The sequence below is a fragment of the Lonchura striata genome, chromosome 1, assembly GCF_050655825.1.
Source record: "Lonchura striata isolate lonStrDom1 chromosome 1, ASM5065582v1, whole genome shotgun sequence".
Taxonomy (NCBI): domain Eukaryota; kingdom Metazoa; phylum Chordata; class Aves; order Passeriformes; family Estrildidae; genus Lonchura; species Lonchura striata.
The window spans coordinates 115536251-115553091 of NC_140703.1; positions in this window are offsets into that span (position 1 = coordinate 115536251).

Consider the following 16841-nt stretch of genomic DNA (forward strand, 5'->3'; position numbering starts at 1 on the left):
ACAGGACTCTCATCATTCCCATTCCTGGGTAAGGTCTCATCAGCTCCAGGAAACAATTTAATTCTTCCTACATTCCGTGCTCACATTGGCTCTGCCCTGCCAAGTGCTTTGTTGCCAAAGCTGCAGAGGAAGAACATCACTCCTGACATGTAATTCTACAATTTTTGTGCCAAAAAAAAAAAAAATGAAAAAGGCAAGTATTTTGTTTTAGATCATTCCTCCTGATTTGTTTAACATTCTGGTTTGTGTCTAAAACAATGACAGATCTAAATGAGCTAAAAATAAAATGAAAATCAAAGAGATTAATGTTTTACTTTTTTTCTTCTTTTTTGGTGCCATCAGATCTGCATATTTTTTTTCCCTATAAATATTTTGGACTGAAAGTTTTGAGAGCTGCTGCACATAGCAACAACCAGCACCTCCAGGCACCTCCTTGAGCCAAGTGAGATCACAGCTCTGAGGTCAGGCTTTTTCACTTCGGAGAAAACACTGAGCTCCTGGTGAGAGCTCTCCCAGAATAGCTGATGAGCAGAGGTACCTGAGAGTTCCATGCAGAAAATACTGCAGGAAAGCACTAACTCACAGGGATAGAAATGCAAAGCACTCCTTTCACTTTGCTATCAAGGCATCCTGAGGTGAGGGAGGCCCACAGACCCCAAACTGTGTGTGTGTGGAAGAAGGTTAAACTCAAGTTTTTTTTTCCCTGTCAAACAATTGTATAACTAAATGTTTAAAAGTTCTTTGGATGGGAAATTTTGGCCGTTGAAAAAAGTAGGAAATATTCCATGAGAATAGTGATGTACCTTCAAAGGACAATTGCATAAAGCATTTATTGAGAAGGGCACAGGTTCTTCCCCTGTGTTTGAATCAGAAAATTCCAACGTGCTTTCTTACACTGAAAACTCCATATTTCATGTTCAGCATTGATATTTTAATTCTTTTAGGTTTGACTTGGATCCCTTTTCATGGAATAAAAGCAGCCTTTTATTCTGTCGGTTCCAGAGACTTTAAAGCTGCTTCATGGGGAATTAACAAAAGGGAAGATGAAAAATAATAATGAAAATAATAAAGTCACAATCACTGAAGGCAGGAGTCTTATTACTGAACAGATGAACAGAGAATGTACAGCCTCATTTAATTTAAAGAAAAAAACCCAACTTGTGGGAGGAAAGGTTGGATGAGAACAGCCACTGTGGAAAGGTGAGAGCACAGCAGAGAAAACCTCAGCATCCATCATCCTGTAAAATTAGGGTTTGAAAGGGTTGTGGTGGAGCCAAAGCAGGTTGTGAGGTGGGTTTGCTATTCCCTTTGTGCTGCCCCACTGAGTTCCCTTCCAAAGTGGGATTATAAAGATATTTTTGTGCAGAATAAGCTCAGTGAGAAGTACAGAATGCTGTGCCTGGCTGTTTCCACCCTTAAACCCTGGAGGACACTTGCAGGAACCCCTGTGGATGCTGTCAGAAACAAGGCAGTCTTTGTTCATTCCTTAGAAGGTGCTGGTGCAGAACCTGAATCTGGAATGAAGACAGCCCAATGTAGCTCCATCAGGTTGCTGTGGGCTTTTTCCAAGTGGCAGGAAATAATTTGGGATAACCTGGTAATGCCATGTGTGAAGAAATGCTCTGCAACAGTGGGTTCAGTACCTGCCCTTAGAATTTCCACTTTTTTATGTTCTTCCATCTTCCCTATCAGATTGTGTGTATAGAGGAATATTTACTTTTAACAACTATTAAAATCTAGTAGTTTTTGGTTTTGTTTTTTTTTAGCAAAAAACAGCCTGTGGGAGTTTTATAAATAACCTTATTCCCAGGTATTGTGAGAGGCACATTTTCTATCATTATGGACAGGAATTTCTCCTCCTGCAAGGCTTGTGGTAGAGATCTTGTGGTTTAAACCCAAATAAAAATCCCCACAGTCCCCAGCTGCCACCTTGTCTGGCAAGGAAAGGAATTCCGGAGGTGCAGGTTTGTCTGGGCATAAAGTTCAGTGAAGATTTTGTTGTTTCAAGCAATTGTTTCAAGAGTTTCTTCACAGAAAAGGTTAAATATTGGCAGGGGCTGCCCAGGGAGGTTTGGAGTCTCCATCCCTGGAGGTGCCCAAGTAAAGCCTGGAGGTGGCACTCAGAGCTCTGGGCTAGGGACAAGGTGGACATCAGGTGGGACTCGATGATCTTGGAGGTCTTTTCCAACCTAAATCATTCTGTGAATGCTCTTTTTTGTGTCCTACTGGGCAGTAATCTTATATTTCCTTTCCTGAGCATCCCAGTATGGAGCTGACTGAGGTCAGGCACTCAGAGCTGCAGGTTGGTTTGCCCTGTGGTGCCCATTTGTGGCCATGAGGCTTTCCAAGGCTCATGGGAATTTTGGGTTTTTTCACTAACTTTTTCAGTTTAATAATTGTTTGAGAAAAATCTGGGCAAAAAATATTTCTTCCAGTCAGTGCTGGAGGTCAAATTTAGTATCAGCTCAGTTTTGAGGTGGTTTTTGAATCTATTTTGGTTCAGGCTCAGCTGTTTCTGGATGTTACTCAAATTAAAGCAGTAAATCTTGTGCTTCATAGAATCACAGAATAGTTTGGGTTGGAAGGGACCTTATGGCTCATCCCATTCCACCCCTGCCATGGCAGGGACACCTCCCACTGTCCCAGGCTGCTCCAGCCCCAGTGTCCAACCTGGCCTTGGGCACTGCCAGGGATCCAGGGGAATCTGGGAATTCCATCCCAGCCCTGCCCACCCTGCCAGGGAGCAATTCCAAATTCCCAATCTTCCACCCAGCCCTGCCCTCTGGCAGTGGGAGCCATTCCCTGTGTGCTGTCCCTCCATGCCCTGGAAATTGTCTCTCTCCAGCTTTCCTGGGGCTCCTCCAGGCCCTGCCAGGCCACCCTGAGCTCAGCCCAAAGCTTCTCCTGTGCAGGTGAACAATCCCAGCTGTGCCAGCCTTTCCTGCCAGCAGAGCTGCTCCATCCCTCTGCTCATCCTGGAGCCTCTCAGCCCTGAGGAGCTCAGGTGGTGCTTTAGGTGCTTCCTGAGGTCGTGACATCCCCCTCTACTCCATGGGACAGAGGGAATTGCTACAGGAACTTCTGCCTTGCAGCAATCCAGCGAGTGCTTCCCTTAAATAAGTTTCTGCACTAAATCCCCCTTTCTGTGCAGCAGAATACAGCGTGCAGAAATGAGTTTTTATCCTGCCTGTCCATGTCCTTCCTTGCAGCTGGGACCCAAATTCCCAGAGCTCTGCACCACTGAGCACTGCAGGCAAGGGGCTCCCCTGCATTCCTGACAAAGCACCTCAAAACAGGAATAAATACTGAGTGCTACCAGGGAAGAGCAAGCAGGGCTTTCTAATATCATTTTTATTTAGTTCTCCCTCATTTTATTTGCACTCTTTGAACAAAGACACAGCACCAGCTGTTTGGCTCCATGTGCCTCGGCCTTCACTCTGCACTGCAGCTCTGAGTCAGATGTTAAAATTCAGCTCACTTGGAGGGGGTCTTGACTTAATCAGCGTGGGGTAGAGAAAGTAATGCTGTAATGCTGATAGAAAAGGTCACTTGTCTGTGAGGAGGGCAGCCTGCCCTGCTTTTCCATCCCCTCCAGCCCGGGGGTGCCGTGGCCGCAGCTGGCTGGGCTGTAATGTTTGGGAAGTGGCTTTGATTTTGGGACTTCCAGGGAGCCAGCCTGGTGTTCTCTGGTGCTGACATGTGGCTTCCAGACCCTCAAACCCAATGCACGTTATGAAAATGCGTAAGTGTTGGATTTAAACCATATTTTAATAATTTGGCCACCTGTACAATATCCTAATAACCTTAGGAGAACTTGAGATCCACTGTAAAGTTATTCATAGCAGATGTTAAATCTTTGGTGTATTCTACACATTTACACACTGGGGGACAGACACTAAACATTGCCCTTAGCAAAATAACCCAAAACATATTTATTTCAAAGAATTAGAGTGGGTCATAGCAGGAAGTGGATGCAGGAAGCTCCATCCATTGTTGTGGTTTGTTTTAAAGGTGTGCTCCAAGTGAGAGGATTAAAAAAACTTTTGGTATTTACTACAGTTGGACAAAATTATTTGAGTGTTTAAAAGATAAAAAGCCTTTTATTATATACATTTTGTTCCAGTAAGTTTCTCAGCTGTTATTTTTCTGGCCCAGCTTTCTTATTATATATTTTTTTTCTTTAGTACACTATAACTCTCCAGCTTTAAAGATGTCATTACAGGGCACTAAATCTTAAGTGCCAAACCTGTTCTCTAATGATTGAAAAATTACCCTTTCGGTAAGAACTTGAGAGCCAGAAATGCAAAACCTGCTGGAAAGAGGCAAAAGTCCTCCTCTGATGTGACTGGGCAACAAATCTCTTTAAGCAGCCAAGTGAATCAGCTTTTAAAGAGCTTTTAAAGATGAAAACATTCATGGCAAGCACATGCATATACATATATATATATATATATATATATATATATGTTTGTATAGATATAAAAATACAGTCTCCATTGGTGTAGGTAGCTCTAAGTATAGGTAGCTGTGAGTTGATTTTAGAATCAATTTTTAAAAACTGAGTATGATTTTGGGGTGTTTCTAGCTACCTCCTGAGGTTTTTATTTACCCTATAGCTATGAGGGCTGGATTTTCTTTGTGATGGAAAGTTCTGGCAAAGTCATAGAGTCGGTCCCACAATGGTTTGGGTTGGAAAGGACCTTAAAAATCATTTCTTGCCATTCCCTGCCATGGCAAGGACACCTTCCACTGTCCCAGGCTGCTCCAGCCCCAGTGTCCAACCTGGCCTTGGGCACTGCTAGGGATCCAGGGGCAGCCCCAGCTGCTCTGGGAATTCCATCCCAGCCCTTGTCCACCCTGCCAGGGGGGAATTTCTTCTTAAATTCACCAAATTTTCAAGAAACCACTGGTTGTGGGGCCTTCAATTTTATTTCTCCAAAGACAGTTTGGTCATAACTTTTGGCCAACCTGGGTCTGACTGTGTTGTCTCACCTGCCTCAGCCTGAAGGAGCTGCATTTGATGACTGTAGTAGATTGTAAAATATTCCAACTCTGAATATTCTGTGAGTCTGTCAACAAAACCAGCAGTGGCAAGTGAAAAGGCAGGTGTTCAGCCTTGGCCCAGAGCTGTGTTTTCCTTAAAGAACAGGCTGGAATATTCTAGAGACTGTGGGCTAATTAAAATGAGGAGTTTTGTTACATTTGCTGAAACAAATGAGGAGCCTTACTTAGGGAACTCCTTACTGGAGTGTTCTGGGGTTGCCATTGAAAAATTGGTTTAGGGAGTGAAAAGTCTGAGTTCCCCTGCTGCTGGAGCTCATAAAGATACACCTGGTTGGCTTTTCCAGCTGCAGGTGTAGTGTCAGCCTGGATGCGACCTCTTTTTTTTCTGCAGGAGAACAGATCATGGGTGTTCCACAGGGAAAAAAAATCCTCTTTTATCATAAATCAGTGCAAAACTTTTGTGATGATTAGAATAAAATTGCATCATCCTATAGCTTTGTGGTGCATGAGGTGCTGTTGAAATAAGTAATACGCTCTGCTTTATCCTGAAATAAGCTAAAACTCATCCCAGTGGCTTTTTATTTTTGTTCCAAATTATGGTTGTATGTGTATATATGGACTTATATAACCTCTCAGAGATTTTTGACATGCAAATATTGATTTCCTGAGTTGCTGAAACCGTATCAACAGTCAGCTTCTGATATTTTGATGAAATGAGGGTTATTTTTCATTTGAAGGCTGGTGGATCACCAGCAATGACTGAGGTGTCTATTTTGATTTTCTGGCTATATACCTCAGCATTAAAGTTGTTTCTTAGGACTTGGCATTAAAGATTCCTGAAGAAGAAAAGGCTTTGGGAACACCCAACTTTGACCTTCCAGTACCTGAAGGAGGTGACGAGAAGATGGAGAGGAACTTTTTACAAGAGCCTGGAGGGACAGGACACAGGGAATGGCTTCATAGGGACAGAGGGCAGGGCTGGATTAAATGTTAGGAAGGAATTCTTCCCTGGGAGGATGGGCAGGCCCTGGCACAGGGTGCCCAGAGCAGCTGGGGCTGCCCCTGGATCCCTGGCAGTGCCCAAGGCCAGGCTGGACACTGGGTTTGGAGCAACCTGGGACAGTGGGAGGTGTCCCTGCCTGTGGGTAGAGCTGGATAATCTTTAAAACTCCTTCCAATCCAAATCATTCCATGACTCCAAAGATCATTCCATGACCCAAGAGCCCCTTGGCTTCTGCCAGCATTCAGGAGTTACTTCATCTCTGATGGGTGTGTGGCTAGTTTGGGTTTTTCTGCCCATCTCTCTTCTCTCTTCTACTCTGTTTTCTCTTAAATATTCTGCATTTGTTACTCAAACTCTGCAAGCAGGGCACTCACAGACATTTGTGTCCAGACAATCATGGGTCCAAAAAGACAGGCCATGAAATTCTCCAAGAGTCAGCTCTGGGTGTTTTTAGGAACTTTGTATTTCTAGGAGCATCAGCTCCTAGAATGTGGGGAGGGAGCACCCTGGAGTCTTCCAGGGAGACTGACCCAAGTCTCAGTTTGGGGCTGCTCAAATCTGTCATTAAATATATTTCTGTCTCAAGAGGGTTTTTCTCAGAGTGTCTGTAAATGCTGTTGGTTTCTGTGGGCTTTGGAACAGCCCTCCCTGTGCATCAGTCATGAATTTAATAAACACAAAATCACTGCTTTGGTCTCACGATGACTGAGGACATGCAGTGAACAGGGAGAACTGCAACGAACCAGTGAAACATTTCCTGCACTGTCGCCCACAAATGGGAAAGCTGTAAATCCTGAGCAGTTTATGTGGAAAAGCTGATGCCTTTTCCACGGACAACGGCTTAAAAACCCTTGTTCCCTCTTTCTTTCAAGTCATAAAATCAAGAAATGAAAAGTTAGTAGCTCCTGAGGTGAGAAAACAGACCGTAGCAGCATAACATTTGTTTGGTCATGGGCTCTGATTCTCTGGATGCTTCTTTTCCACAAAATGCTCCTGTCCTGGAAGTATTTCAGCAGGTAATGAGCAGTGGGGAATGTGGCTGTGGTCATTGTCAGCTTGCTGGATGGACCATGCTTTGACATGGTCAATTATTTCCTTCTTTTTCTGCCCTTGGAGTTGAAACAGTGTGGATAGTTCTTATTTCCCCCTTCACTCAGAAAAAATGGCTATTCTGGGTCTGGGAAAACATGACAAAAAATCTCAACAAAATAGAAAGGAAAAATGGAACTTTGAGGGTTTGTGTTGTTTTTTTTTTAATTGACTGAGAAGTTTAATTTGTATTCAGACAAAGAGTTCATTTTCAAAATTGGCTGAGTTTGGTTTTCCTTTTAATTCTGTTTTTTAAATCCAGACAAATTTAGCCTAATTTTTTGTATGCCATCATCAAAACACTGCTGTTTAAAAAAAAATATAAAGGTGTGAGAGAGCATTCCAGTATAAAACATCCAAAAAGTGGGTGGAGAAGGTTGGTATCTCCTTGTTCCTCCATCAAGACGATGGATAAATTTGTGCTAAATCTGGGGATTCAGGGAATTCTGTTGACTATTATGTACCACAACCTCCCTTGGCTGGTGTTGCTTATGGGCGGGGCTGAACCACCTGGGTGGGGCAGGGTGGGCGGAGCTCTGAGGGGCGTGGCACTGGGGGGGATTTGTTTTTCCTTTTCCAGGGTTTTTTAGTCCCTCAAATCCATGGGATCAGCTGCCAGGCTGAGCTGGGCGAGCTCTGCCCATGACAGTGATGACGATGGCAGTGATGGCAATGATGGCAATGATGGCAATGATGGCAATGATGACAGTGATGGCAATGATGGCAATGATGACAATGATGGCATTGATGACAATGATGACAATGTTGACAATGATGACAATGATAACAATGATGGCAGTGATGGCAGTGATGGCAGTGATGGCAGTGATGGCAGTGATGGCAATGATGGCATTGATGACAATGATGGCAATGATGGCAATGATGACAATGATGACCATCACTTCCCTGCCTCCAGAGGTGTTTTCCCTCCCTGCCTCCCACATCATCCCCACCCACCCCTCTGGAATGTTCTCCGTGGCAGTCATTTATCAGCAATTTGCTGTTGTGGTTGGCCCAGCTTTCACAGGGCTCTGCTTTCCCCGCGGCCGCGATAACGCCGCTCGTGCCGCGCTCCCGCATCCCGATCCCGCCATCTGGTTTCCATATGGGAACATGCTGCTCTCGTTAGCCACCTTCGGAGCCGCCCGGCAGCCAGGTCCCTGCTCAGAAACAAATAAATTGTCTGGTGTCTACTGTATTTCCTTTCAGGCCGCACTCCCCACTTTAAACTTGGCAGCGTTTCAGAGCAATCAAAATCCAATCAGCGGCCGTGCTAACTCCATATGTTTTATTTCCAGCAGGGCGGAGGAAGCTGGGACTATTTTGGGCGTGTGGTGATGCTGAGGGGGACACGCCACAGACCGTGTGCACGTTTCCCTCTGCCTGGTACCCAGAGCTGCTCGGGTTTCCTGCAGAAAATCCCGGCTGCCCGAGCGCTGTGGATCCAATTAGCTTTCCTGGAAAGTGGAGCAGCTCTAATGGAGAGTGAAGCGAATGTAAACTGCAATTAGCCCGACGTGTTGGAAATTCGCCGGAGTCCTCCAGGGCTGAGCCTCAAAATATAAGCAGACTTGACAGGTTGCCTTTCTTGAAATGGTGTTTGGGATGTGGTGATTGCCCCTGTCACGGGGCTGCTGGCGTGTTCTGCAGGGCTGTGTGCTGGAGCCCGTCAGTCAGGCTCCTTGTGCCTCTGAGAATGCTGCAGCCTGTGTCTGAATGTACAACACCAGTCAGGAGGAATGTGTACGGAGGAGGATCTCCAGCAGAGCTGCCTGGCATCCTCTGGGATCAGGTTTCTCCCCTTTCATACAATCACAGAACCACAGAATGGTTTAGGTTGGAAAGGACCTTAAAGATCATCTCATTCCACCCCCTGCTTTAGGCAAGGAACATTCCAGGATCCCAGGTTGCTCAGAGCTCTATCCAACCCGTCCTTGAACACCTCCAGAGAAGGAGCAGCCCCTTTGAGCTGGGTCTATTTATTTTGCCTTAACAGGTGAGAACTGCAGAGCCTGAGGTGTCTGGGCAGGATTGTCACGTTCATGGCATTTCTCTGTCTGTGTCCTGCAGAGGTGAAGCTGTAACAGGGTCTTGGTGCCCGTGGTCTTGCAGCTCCTCTCCCCAGGGATGGCTTTGGTCCTACACGAGGCTCCTGACCCTGCAAGGAGGGATGCAGAGCTGAGGAAATTCTTTGATGAAAAGCTGGCAGGAGGTGCAAGGCAGTGTTAGGACTTGAGCTTGAATCTCTGGAACACAGAAACCCAGAGCCACCTCTCAGAGGAAATTATTCCTCCTCAGAGAAGCATTAATGTAATGAGAGAAAAGGTCAAGTAAACCCTGTAAGGAAAGGCAAAATCATCTTGCACACAGGAAAACCAGTCCTGTTCCCAAAGAGATCACAGCTCTCACTTAGGGGAGTGCAGGGAGGAGAGGAAACCAAAACTCATGAGAGAGTAGGATTGGTGTTGGTAGCAGCATGTTTTTCCCTGGGCCAGCCATGAAAGTCAAGAGTTACAAACTAATTTCACAGAGGTTGAAAAGCGGCAGCAACCTCATCTCCCAGCCTGTAATCCTGTTGTGCTGCTCCATTTCCCTCTGGCTGCGTGCTGAGAGTAAAACAAAGACTTCCATTTTCAGATGTTTTAGTGAGAGTTGTAGCCCATTCCACGAGCATTCCATGGTGGGGAGAGCTCTCTGCCAAAGTGCAGGAAGCACCAGCAGAGCTGCTGAAGGTTAATCCAATATTTAACGTCCAGTGGGCTGCCAGGAGTTATAAAACCCTTCATATGGTTTGATGGCTGTGTACAGCTTTCCATGGTTACTTTAGTTTGGCTTTGGAGGGTGATGGATTTGAAAGCACCACGAGGATGTCTTAGGGAACACTGTGAGGCTTTAGGATGGGCAATAAACCGAGATTTGTCATTGTCAGGGAGCTGACTTGAAGGATGCTTTGAAAAAAGCTCTCTGTGTGACCTCGGGGTGCAGAACAAAGCCAAGCTCCAGGCATCAAAGCAATGCCACATGTCAGGAAAAGCCAACAGGTTTTGTTGGAAGCCTGGAAGGTGACAACCAGCATGGGGCAAACGTGCAGATCAGTGCTGGTGAAGTGAGCAGGAATGTGGTGGTAGTTTTTCACAAACAGGACGGGACCACTGGGATATGTTCCTTGAGCTTTATTGCAGCATCAGCCTCATTGATGGCTGAGACAATTGGAAGATGGCAAGGCTCACGTACAGCCAGCAGCAGCCAAAGATTTCTTTGTTGAAGAGCATTTTAAAAACCTTCTAGCCAATAGCACATTGCCAAAGCTCACAGACAGTTGTTCTAGCCACTCACTAAAAGCACAGGTACACCTGCTGCACACAATGCTTGTCTGCTCTCTATTAACAATGCACAATACTCCATTATTAAGCTTAAAACCTTCTACTATCTTGCTAAGCATATTTTTCTGCAGTCTTAAGGTGTATCTTAGCCAAGCCTATAATTCAAGCTATTGTTCCTTGCTTGCTGTACTATTGCAATTTTTCTGCTTTCAGTCTTTGCAGCTGCAGCTAGCTCTAAGTTTTCTGTTCTTTCTGTTTCTAAGGCCAGATTCTACAGCTTTCTGGAAATCTTCTTACCTTTACTATTTCCCACACAGGAATATTCCAGTGAAAAGAGATGTGGGACCGTTCTGCTGTGGATTGACGCAAAACTCAGCGTGGGGGAAGCACCACACCAGCAAAACTCCCAAATCTCCCAGACCCTGCTCCAATTCCTGGTGCCTCTGGAAGGGAAGCACGGTGCTGCACACACAGCTTTCCTGCTGGGAGATGGGAGATGGACAGGGGGTGGTGTTGGAGCTGTCAGTGGTGCCATGTCGGAGTCCAGCACATCCCTCTGGCTGCTCTGGCTGTCTCCAGACCCTGGCTGGGGTCTCAGAGACCTTGGAAAGAAGTCAAAAATATCTGTGGCTTCAATTTTAGCCTGTGGAAAAAACTGCCAACTCTGTATGAGGAATTACAAGCCACAAGGTTTTAGTAGTGTGATAGTTGAACTAACACAGGGTGGAAAAGTAGAATTTTGGGGTTTTTAGAATGGGATTCAAGGGGGTACAAGATGGAGGAATTTGGGTGTGTCCTGACCTTCTCCTTCTTTTCCTCCATGTCCTGGTGTGATGGTGACACTTTTCTATTGGTTTAAGGTAGAGATTCACTGTCTAACATAGATGATGGGAATTGGTAAATAAATTGTAAACATACACACATAGTTTTGAGTATATAATGTGGGAGCCACCCAGGGTTCACGGCAGATGGCCACGGCCTCCTTGCTAGCCAGAGCTCAGCAGGTCAGAGAAAGAATGTTTAGATAAGAAGAAATGAACAACCTTGAAAACACAATCTGAAGCATTCCAGGCTCCTTCTTTGGCTGCATTCGGGCTGGGGAAGCAAAAACTCTTTTCAATCTCTCCTGGAGTCACCCTGACCTATAGGAACCCCAAGAGAAATCACAGTGACATACCTGGAAGGTGTGTGAGGAGGAGCCCATGGGATCTGTGTTGATCCCTGAGTGTGTTGTCCACCAAAAAAACAGCTTTGGGTCAGGCCAGAGATGAGGGAGAGTGAAGGAGACATAAGGTGGGGTTGGCAGTTTGGGGATCCACAAATTTGCGATGATTTGGGTTCAAATCAGAAAGCCATAAGGGCTCCAGCAGGGTTAGTGCCTATAGCTGCTTTTTCTAATTATTTTTCTTCCTTTGGAAGAGGAAACTTCCTTCCTAAGGGATCAGTACACAGCCAGTTTTTTGCCAGGGAAATCTTCACCTTTGAAGTGTGAAGGTGTATGGGACCACTTTCAAAGGAGGACAGAAGTCCAGGGAAGTTTGGGACACACAAGCACCTGGGACTTGGGTTTGTCAACAGCAATACCCAGAGCCTGCTTTATGGGAACTTGGAAACAAAGGGATTTATTTACTTATAAACCTCTTTTTCCTCCTCATTTTGTTACTCAGTCTTTTTCACCTCCTGGGTTCAATAAGCCTTTTCAAGATTTTTTTTTTTTCACCTGCACCTTTTGAGTCTTTCCAATGTTTTCTAAACCCTGACCCACATCCTCTCTTTGTGGAGATTTTTCTGTCCCTTCCTCATGACTGCTGTTATTTGTTTTTCACAATTGCCTTGCAAGCTGCTCCTTCCTTCCCTCCAGTTTTCCTGGTTTATTTGCACATCTCAGATTGTTTTTCTTTCTGGAAGGAGAAAACCACAGAGGCTGACGTAAAGTGTTACACAGCATAAAAGGCTTCTATCATCATCTTACTTTGCAGCACCATAAATCACAGAATCACAGAATGGTTTGGGTTGGAAGGGACCTTACAGGTCATCTCATTCCACCCCCAGCCATGGGCAGGGACACATCCCATTAGACCAGGTAAATCAGTAATTAACTTCTTCATCAGATGCTTAAATTAACCCTCTGAGTTATCCTGTGCTCAGGCTGCACCTGGACTGTGCAGGGAGTAAGAGGTGTCCTCTCTTCTCTTCCTCACTTTCCTCAGTAGCTTTGTTGGCCCAGGACAAGTATTTCAATAGGAGCAGGTAGGAACAGGTCATAGGGTTTAATATTTTAATTTAATTCTGATTTATTTTTAAATTGACATTATTTTAATTTAGATTTTATTCTGGCCCGGGGTTAGAGTATTGTGTCTTTCCCTCCCTGCCATCCCCAAAAACAGAATGCAGAAAGAACAAGATTAGTCTAATCCAAAAAATCCATTTCCCCTATTTTTTAATATTTTCCATTATGTTTCACCTAATGAAAATAACAGATAGAACCCACTTTTATTTGTGGGAGAGGAGAGGTGTCAATCTCTTGATTGTCTTGAGTGGAAGCATGAGAGGAAATGGCCTCAAATTGCACCAGAAAAGGTCCAGATTGAATATTAAAAAAAAAAAAAAAATCACTGAGAGAGTGGTCAGGCCTTGGGATGAGCTGCCCAGGGAGGTTTGGAGTCACTGGAATTGTCCCAGAGGAGTCTGGATGTGGCCCTGGGGACAGGGTTTGGGGTGATGCTGGTGGGGCTGGATGATCCTGAAGGGCTCTTCCCACCTTGATGATTCTGTGCCCTTGTGCTTAATTATAATTATTTATTATTTTATTTTTAGTTACTTTTTGTTGTTAATTCACTTACAAAGTGCTAAGCTCAGTTATAAAGCCTGAAGCTGAACCCAGAAATCAAACAGTGGATTTGGAGGTGATTTTTACAGCTGTTGTGTTTTCCCCCTGAGAAAACCACAAAATTAAGGGTTTGAGCTTTTATCACCCTCTTTTCCCTGAGGAGCTGTGTCTTTACAAGTTGATTTTAATAGATTGAAGGAAACACAGAGCAAACCCCTGGAACTTTTGTGGTGGGGAAGCTGCTGTGATGAGCAGAGCAGAGGGCAGGGATCTCTCAGAAGCAGGAGGGCAGTGTTGCCACGCTGAACGAGTTTCAGTGCTCTGAATTGGAGTTTCAGTGCTCTGGTTTGGAATTTCAGTGTTCTGAATTGGAGTTTCAGTGCTCTGAATTGGAGTTGCAGTGCTCTGGTTTGGAATTTCAGTGTTCTGATTTGGAGTTTCAGTGCTCTGAATTGGAGTTTCAGTGTTCAATGGAGTTTCAGTGCTCTGAATTTGAGTTTCAGTGCTCTGGTTTGGAATTTCAGTGTTCTGAATTGGAGTTTCAGTGCTCTGGTTTGGAGTTTCCCTTCTCTGATTTTGCTGCTCCACTTTAAACCCCTCAGAGCCCTGCGATGGGGAAACCACGGAGCAAAGCCCCAGTGCTCCCAGTTCAGCCTCAGATCCCTGCTGGGATCTTTGTGAAATAAAATCGTGGTTTGTAACTCACGTCCACAGCTCAAAGCTTTTCTTTCTGGCAGCATTTGAAAACAGAGCTGTGTTTTGGTTTTTTCTCTAGTACAAAATGACATTTTTAACCAACAATTTTGTTCACATCGTATTCTTCATTTTACAAATTATGCTTTTGAGCAACACAGTTGTTACCATGAGTGTGCTCTTTCCTATTGTTCCCAAAATGAATTCCATAGAATCCCAGAATGGTTTAGGTTGGAATAGACCTTAAAAATAATCTCATTCCAACCCCCTGCCATGGACAGGGACACTTTCCACTAGACCATGTTGCTCCAAACCCCATCCAACCTGGTCTTGGACAGTTCCAGGGATGATTTCATGCAGAAAATACATGTGAAATAGAATAGGATCTACTTCGTTTATATGCTTTTGCCAGAGGTTTCATTTGGGGAGAAAAAATAAATAACCTGCTGTTCAGTGACAGCATTTTAGCTCACTTTAAAAATAATATATGAATTCAACTAGCAGATCTCCAGACCTCCGTGTGCAGACACATACCTAAGCACATACCTGCTATGCCAAGGCATATTAAGCTGATTTATTGAATTATTTTGTTACTTTTTTGTTGGCTGCAAAGTGTCAATTTTAAAATGATTCACTTCCTAGAGAAACAGAGAGCCAATATTTGAAATTTTTGTTGCTGTCTTCCTGCTTCAATTCCCCTCAGTGCTGGTGAAGTCAGAAGAATTTATGTTTGCCCAAATGTTCTGGGGTTGGACAGTCAGAGATCCCATGGACTGGCTATAATTTCCTCATACCACAGGCAGACCAGTCCTGCACCTGGTGAGCGAGTTTTGTGGTGGGCATGAAGAATGAACTCTGAATTAAAGTGGCAAAAGGTAATTTTCAGCACCAGGATTTGTCCTTCTGGGCTTGGACAGGGTGTTGGCACCTCCAGACTCTGCCTGAGTTCAGGACTTCTGGTTGTTGTTGCTTTTGCAGGTGTGGTGAGAAGTTTGGAGTGATGGCCTGGCAGCCAGGGGCTGTGAGCAGCGACCACTGGAGGCTGTGGCAGAATAAAACTGTCTGAGGAACTGGGAAATTTATACACAGGATACAGAGAGAGACCAGAAATCCATTAAAATCCCAGGGAGCAGACAGAGCAGGAGAGAGAGGGGGAGAGGCAGCACAGCAGATTTCACAGAATCACCAGGTTGGGAGAGACCTTTTGGGAGGAGATTTTCTGGGCAGGATAATTTCAAGCCAGAAGAAGGTCCAGTGGGAAGGGCAGGGGTGCTGGAATGTGTCCAGAGAAGGGAATGGAGCTGGGGAAGGGTCTGGGATATGTGAGTTATGAGGAATGGCTGAGGGAGTTGGGAAGGGGCTGGAGAGTTCCTGAGGGAGCTGGGAAGGGGCTGGAGAGTTCCTGAGGGAGCTGGGAAGGGGCTGGAGGGTTCCTGAGGGAGCTGGGAAGGGGCTGAGCCTGGAGCAAAGGAGGCTCAGGGGGACCTTGTGGCTCTCACAGCTCCTGCCAGGAGGGGACAGCCGGGGGGTCGGGCTCTGCTGTCGTATCCCAAGGGAAAGGAGGAGAGGAAACGGCCTCAAATGGCACCAGGGGAGGCTCAGGTTGGAGACTGGGACAGAAAATTTCCCTGGCAGAGTGGTCAGGCCTTGGGATGAGCTGCGCAGGGAGGTTTGGAGTCACTGGAATTGTCCCAGAGGAGTCTGGATGTGGCCTTGGGGACAGGGTTGGGGTGATGCTAGTGGGGCTGGGGTGGGACCAGATGAACTTGAAGATCTTTTCCAACTTAGATGATTCTTGGTTCTGTAATTCACTGTTGGTGCTGTGGGCACTGCCTTTCCCCACAGTCCCTCAGACAAGATTGTTCATTCTGCTCTGCTTGTGTCCCACAGATTTTAAGGTCACAGTGTCTGTGATAACCCCACCATTCCTCGTTCCACAAGGTTCCCCTTCCCCCTTGGCTGCTGTTTGTGTAAACACAGCCTGAACACTTCCCTGAGCTGGGACCTTGCCGTGCTGGAGATGATGGGTGGCTCCAGAAAGTGTCCCTGCATGGCTGAGAAAATTCCATCATCCATGGGGAGCTGCTCTGCCCAGGGGAGGAGCCAAACATTCCTACCTGGATACAATCTGACCTGGGAGCAGCACAGCAGCCTTTGCCCCCTGCATTCCCAGGGGAGCAGCTTTCTCCCCCCTGCATTCCCAAAGGAGCAGCTTTCTTCCCACTGCATTCCCAGAGGAGCAGCTTTCTTCCCCCTGCATTCCCAGAGGAGCAGCTTTCTCCCCCCTGCATTCCCAGAGGAGCAGCTTTCTTCCCCCTGCATTCCCAGAGGAGCAGCTTTCTTCCCCCTGCATTCCCAGAGGAGCAGCTTTCTCCCCCCTGCATTCCCAGAGGAGCAGCTTCCTTCCCCCTGCATTCCCAGAGGAGCCCAGGCCCATCTCCCCCAGCCCTGGAGCTCCAGAGGAAAACTCCCCCCTTGTGCAGGATCCTGCTCCAGCAGAAGCACAGCTGGCACTGCAGGAGGGCTGAGCCACCCTGGGATGGGGCTGAGCCACCTCCCTGACCCACAGGGGGACAGAGCCCATTCTGACTCTGGCAGGGTTTTTTTGTTTGTTTGTACTATTGCATTTGTATTTTTAATTTTCCTACTAAAGAACTGTTATTTCTACTCCCATATCTTGGACTGAGAGCCCCTTAATTTCAAAATTATAATAATTCAGAGGGAGGGGGTTTGCATTTTCCATTTCAGGAGACACCTGGCTTTCAAACCAAGACAGTAGCCCTTCCTTATTCTGCACCCTGGAGTAAAACACAAATTCTGTGTCTCTTTCCCATGAGCACCATGCCAACAATTAATGCCCCGAGCAGCTGGGGCTGCCCCTGGATCCCTGGCAGTGCCC